The following is a 6527-nucleotide window of genomic DNA, read 5'->3' as shown; positions in this document are numbered from 1 at the left end:
AATTTTCTGAGGAACCTCCAGACTGATATCCAGAATGGTTGCACCAGTCTGCAATCTCACCAACAATGGAGGAGTGTTCCTCTTTCTCACATCTGTGCAAGGATCTTCTATAGCCTGAGTGTTTGATCTTAGCCATTCAGACTGTTGTGAGGTGGAATCTCAGGGTTGTTTTGATTTCCATTTCCCTTATAACTAAAGATGTTAAACATTTCTTTTGGTGCTTCTCAGCCACTCCATATTCCTCAGCTATGAATTCTTTGTTTAGCTCTGAACTGCAATTTTTAATAGGATTATTAGTCTCCCTGCAGTCCAACTTCATGAGTTCTTTGTATATTTTGGATATTAGCCCTCTATCAGTTGTAGGATTAGTAAAGGTCTTTTCCCAATCTGTTGGTTGCTGTTTTGTCCTAACCACAGTGTCCTTTGTCTTACAGAAGCTTTGTAGCTTTATGAGGTCCCATTTGTCTATTCTTGATCTTAGAGCATAAGCCATTCGTGTTTTGTTCAGGAAATTTTTTCCAGTGTCCATGTGTTCAAGATTCTTCCCCACTTTTGCTTTTATTAGTTTGAGAGTATCTGGTTTGATGTAGAAGTCCTTGATCCACCTGGACTTAAGCTTTACACAGGGCAATAAGAAGGAGATGATTTGTAGTCCTCCATATGCTGCCCTCCAGTTGAACCAGCACCATTTGCTGAAAATGCTATCCTTTTTCCATTGGATGGTTTTGTGCCCTTTGTCAAAAATCAAGTGACCATAGGTGTGTGGGTTCATTTCTGGGTCTGCAGTTCTATTCCACTGGTCTATCTTCCTGTCTCTGTACCAATACCATACAGTTTTTATCACTCATGCTCTGTAAACTGCTTGAGTTCAGGGATGGTGATTTCCAGGGAAGTCCTTTTATTGTTGAGGATAGTTTTAGCTATCCTGCGTTACTTGTTATTCCAAATTAATTTGCAAATTGTTCTGTCTAACTTTATGAATAATTGGATTGGAATTTTGATGGGGATTGCATTGAATCTGTAGGTCACTTTGGGGAAAATGGCCATTTTTACTCTCTTCATCCTGCCGACCCATGAGCATGGGAGATCTTTCCATCTTCTGAGACCTTCTTCAATTTCTTTCTTCAGACACTTGAAGTTCTTGTCACACAGATGTTTCACTTGCTTGACAAAAGTCACACTGAGGTATTTTTATATGATTTGGGACTATTATGAAAGGTGTCATTTCCCGAATTTCTTTCTCAGCTTGTTTATCTTTTGTGTAGAGGAAGGGTACTGATTTGTTTGAGTTAATTTTATACCCAGCCACTTTGCCAACGTTGTTTATCTGGTTTAGGAGTTCTCTGGTGTAACTTTTGGGGTGTCCCATGTATACTACCCTATCCTCTGCAACAGTGATATTTTGACTTCTTCCTTTCCAATCTGTATCCCTTGACCTCCTCTTGTTGTCTGAGTTCTGGCTAATGCTGGGGACAACATACAATGGAGACATCTCAGTAGCCCGCAGTAGCTTTTTGTAAAAACTGGTTGTTTCCATTTCTCCAAACCTTAGCCCTGGACAACGGCTGTATAGATTTCATTTGTGTGTGACTGCCTATCAGTTGGCCATGGTGTGCACAAGTATTCTATTATGTCTGACTTTCCCACGTCTTTGTCCTTCTGCTCTGGTGAATTCTGTGAAACTAGATGTTCCTTGAGGTTATGATTCTTAGACAATTGGAAATTGATGCATAGGGGCACAGAACAACACAGCCCTAGTGGCCCAGGTGCATACTGTGTGTTCTCATCTTGGAAAAAATTTAGTAACTGCAAAATTGTAGTTCCAGATTAGGGTTTGACTTGCAAAGACAGCTTGAAGAAAATAAGAGAAAATGAATTAGTGCCAACATTGGGACCCTAAGAAAGGAAAGAGTTATTGAAGTTAGGAAGTAAGTTTTACATAATATTATAGACTGGTTAAGGAAGTATAGAATATATAAAATAATATACTAGTAAACTAAGTCTAACTACTGGAACCCTTATGAGTGTCATTGTGTGCAAGGAGCAGAACGCTAGTGGAATTAGTGTGCTAAGGGTTACCTTGATTCTTTCTGGCCACTGCCTGGCAGTTTTGCCTATGTCATTTATCATTAGAGTGTCACAGGAAAATGCAATTAGCTGATCTCGGAGCTTTGGACTCTGAAGTATAAAAGTAAATGGTTAAAGTTTAAATAATGATAAGTTTACAATTATTATTATTATATTGGCCACAGGCCTGAGTATAGGGGAAGCCTGAAACTTTGGGGAACAATTGCAATTCTTAGTTCTTGATGGGATGTAGTCATTCTTTGCATTTGATTTGGCAATGAGTATAAAATGTCTTTTTTCTACCTGCTTTTGGATTATTAATAAAGGACTGGGGCAAGAGAAAGGCTACAGAACATGTGAAGAGTAAATGAGAGAGAGCATGAGGGAGTGAAGGAGAGAGTACATGACAGAGCTAATGTAAGGACAAATGTGAGAGCGAATGAGACAGCATGAGGAGAGCATGTGAAGAGTGAGTGGAGAAAGAACGTGATAGTGAATGAGCGTGCTAATGAGAGAGCGAGTCTGAGAACAAACGTGAGAGCCAGGGAGAGAGCATGAGGAGAGCATGTGAGAATGAGTGAGGAGAGAATGTGAGGTGTGTGTGAAGACTGTGTGTGTGAGTGACAAGAGAGTGCATGTGGTGTGTGTGAGATATGTGTGAGGTGTGTGTGAAGACTGTGTGTGTGCGTGACAAGAGAGTGCATGTGGTGTGTGTGAGATATGTGTGAGGTGTGTATGAAGATTATGTGTGTGTACGTGACAGGAGAGTGCATATGGTGTATGTGAGATATGTGTGAGGTGTGTATGAAGACTGTGTGTGTGCGTGACAGGAGAGTGCATGTGGTGTGAGTGAGATATGTGTGAGGTGTGTATGAAGACTGTGTGTGTGCGTGACAGGAGAGTGCATGTTGTGTGTGTGAGATATGTGTGAGGTGTGTATGAAGACTGTGTGTGTGCATGACAGGAGAGTGCATGTGGTGTGTGTGAGATATGTGTGAGGAGTGTATGAAGAGTGTGTGTGTGCGTGAAAGGATAATGAACAGACGTGTGAATGATTGTGGGAGTTTGAGAAAAGAAAACTGCAATAAAAAAGGCAGGGTGCACAAAAGAATGCAGAGTGTGTGCAGCCTCAAACTGAGAGAGTGAGAGAGAGAGAGAGAGAGACAGAGAGACAGAGAGAGACAAAGAGAGACAGAGAGAGATAGAGAGAGAGAGAGAATAACTTCAAGCCTTGAAGTTGCCTATCAGTTTGAACCCAAAGAGGAGTCTGTGGATATGTATTATGCGCCTTCCAGATATTCCTGCTTCCAGGTGAGAACTCTGATCCTGTGACCAAGGGCCAGGAAAGTCTGAAAGAATGGCTGCAACCCTGAGGGCAGAGGATAAAACTTTTAGGTCTATGACCTCCTAATTTATATTTTCACCTGAAGTAAGTAAGTAAATTTTCTTACTGGGATAGGACTACGATCCTGGTGAGCGTCTTGTCTCTTGGATGCTCAATCAGTTCTTCCTTGTCACAGACTGTTTGAGCTTACTCCAGTCACTGGGAGTTATTCACACTTTCAAATTTGCTGAACTTTTCAGATTTCTACCATTTGTGGCAAACTGAGTGACAAAAGCAATGAATGTTGAGCACTTCCCTGGGGTCCAGTGCATATGGAGCTACGGGTGTATGGATATGGTAAGTCCCTAGGAGTTACTCTAAGAAAGTAGGACTGTGCTCTTAGGACCCCTGCGAGACCTCATTTCACTTTGCCAGCTTTGTGGGCTTCTACACTGCTGGTCTGAGAAGAACTGAAAACTAATGAAATAGATGTGTAGCCTCCCATTACCTTTGTCATTGTTAGGATATTAGTAGGAGCGGTTTGATTGAAATACACTCTCAGGAATATTAACAAAACCATTGCCTCTTGAGTACCATCTGGAGGAAGTACCAAGTTCACAGACAGTTATTCAAAAACTTCTCAAAGCCAGCAAACTGGAGCATGAAGAAAGCCAAGTCCAAGGCATTCAAAACCAGCATCCTCAACAATGCCCCCAGGAAAGGCTTTGGTAAAAGAAGGGAGGTACTGAGACAGTTGGCCCTCATACACTCAGAGAAGACTGTGCCAGGAGGATTGGGGAAGGATGTTGGGAGAGAGTAATTAGGTATCAGTAGTCAGTGAGCAGAACGTAAAGTGAAAAAGAAAAAATATATAAATAGAAATAAAATAAAGGTCTTTAACAAAATGGGACACAATGTATTGCTGAACTAACTCTACTGTGTTTACACTTGCACATTCTTTAACATCTAGAGAGACTAGATGTGATAAAATAGGATGTCCTTGTCGTTTATATTTACTATGTACACAGCAAAGATAAATGAAGTGGATAACATGCAGATCACAGATCCATTGTTCCCTCGCATCTATGTGACTCTGCTTCCCTTTTCAAAACTGTGGAAGCCTCTGCTCATCCAGTTCTCAGGGCTCAAGGAAAATGAAGTCCCCTATGATCTCTGCCAAGTGCTCTTGTGTTCCCAAAATTACTCTGCCTCAGGCTGCAGAGGCACTGAAGGGCCAGCCTTCACCTTCAAGGTGCAACCACTCTTTCAGTCTTTCCAGGCCCTCTGTTACTCAACTGAAGGTTTCAGCAGAGGCCTTTCATCTCAATAACAGAAGCTTACCTAATCCAAAACATTGGGAAGCCATCCTACACTCCTGATTGCCTGCTTACCTGAAACCAAACAACATAGCTCTCTTCTTTATGCCTGTTTCCCTGATTTGAAAGTAAATATTGTGTTCATCTGTGGCATTGGTGGTAAGAATAAAATCCTTAACATGAATAACAGGATCATGCAATGCATGGCTTTACATTCTATATACATATTGAATAGCTAGAGGGAATTACCAAAGAAAACAATAAGAATCCTAACAACAATTACAGAAATTATGAAATGAAATAAAACAAAAACAAAAGCAAAAACAAAAATACCTTGTGGGTGCTGGTATTAAAGGCATGTATTAACTCTGACCAGCTTTTAGGTATTTCCAATAAAAAGCAAACAAACAAACAAACAAACAGCCTTATTACAGTTGCAACAGGTGCAGGAGAGAAAGCTGGGAGATATCCTGTGCTGCTGCCCCCATGCTGTGATTCTACACCAACAACTTCCTGGGGAATAGGAACCTGTATGCAGTGGGATCCCTTGCTGGGCCTGTCATCTCAAAAATATGGGCTTCCCTAATCCAAAACCTTGGAATCCAGTTGACTTCAGGCCAGGAATGAAGTCAACCATCATTAGTGAAAGAGCAAGGGAAAAATTACATAGGAAAAAATATGTGCCTTAATCAGAAAAGATCCTCAACTTCTAAGGCATCCACAATCTCCACCCCTCTCTTCTGAGCATTGCATAGAGATGTTGTATAACTCCAGATGGTAGTAAAAGGCAGAGTTCTTCCCAGAAAAGTCATACATGATTTTCACCCTGATATCTGTGAGGTGAGGTGGCATCGTATCACAGAGTCAGCACACCCAGGATAAGGACACAGAAGCCACAGAAGACAATGCCAAATGGACTCCCTCCTGAACATATGGACCCATTAAAATTGAGGTTTAGCCTAACCTTAGGCCATTCCACTCCCTGCCCATCTGCCTGATTTTTATGTTTGTTCTGAGTTAAAGATCAGCGAGTAGCCCCAAATATCCTCATGATAGGACTTGGAAATTTAGGAAGAATGATAATGGAGAAGGGATGGCTATGTGGTTACAATGTGGTAACTGGGTTCTGACCAGGAACCTCGTCCTTAGCCAATGGGGACTTTAAGGCCGGGCCTCCTGCTTGTTCCAGTGCAGGCTAAGACTTCAGGGTCAGACCAGTTCCTGAGCCCTACACAGGGCCGCCTGCATACCCTTGTGACTGCATTAGAGCCAGAGTGCTCTCCTCCCCATCCTCTTCTCTCCTCTTTGTCACAGCCATGGTCCCCAAGAGCACTTGTCAAACACCTTTATACATCTATGTCAATCTCAAAGTCAGGTTCCCAGAGAATCAATCCCCATAACTGACCATAAATGAGGATTCACTGTGTGTGTGTATATATAATGTTGTAGAACACAGAATAGGGATTCTTGGTGACAGCTTCGTGGACATGTATCTTTGCACTGGGATCTTTCCACATGACTTAGATATGCTTGCCATGAGGTCATTACCAGTCACCTTGCCATTTCAGTTTCGTTTTTCTTTTGGATGCTAATGCTGTTTGATGTAAGATCCAAGGATAAATTTCCATAATGGGCTATGGTTTCAGAATTGATTTACAGCCAGGTGCCCCGCGGGTTGCTTCCTTTTAATCCTAGAGGTTGATTAATCTTTCCAGTAAGGCTTCCAGTACTTGATAGGATTGTGCTACATGCTGTCAGAGCAGAGTTATACAGAATTCATATGCTGGCCTTCCTCTGATGGTGCTTACTTTTGCCAAGTC

Source organism: Rattus norvegicus, chromosome 9 (assembly GCF_036323735.1).
Source record: "Rattus norvegicus strain BN/NHsdMcwi chromosome 9, GRCr8, whole genome shotgun sequence".
Lineage (NCBI taxonomy): Eukaryota > Metazoa > Chordata > Mammalia > Rodentia > Muridae > Rattus > Rattus norvegicus.
This window is presented reverse-complemented; position numbering follows the sequence as displayed.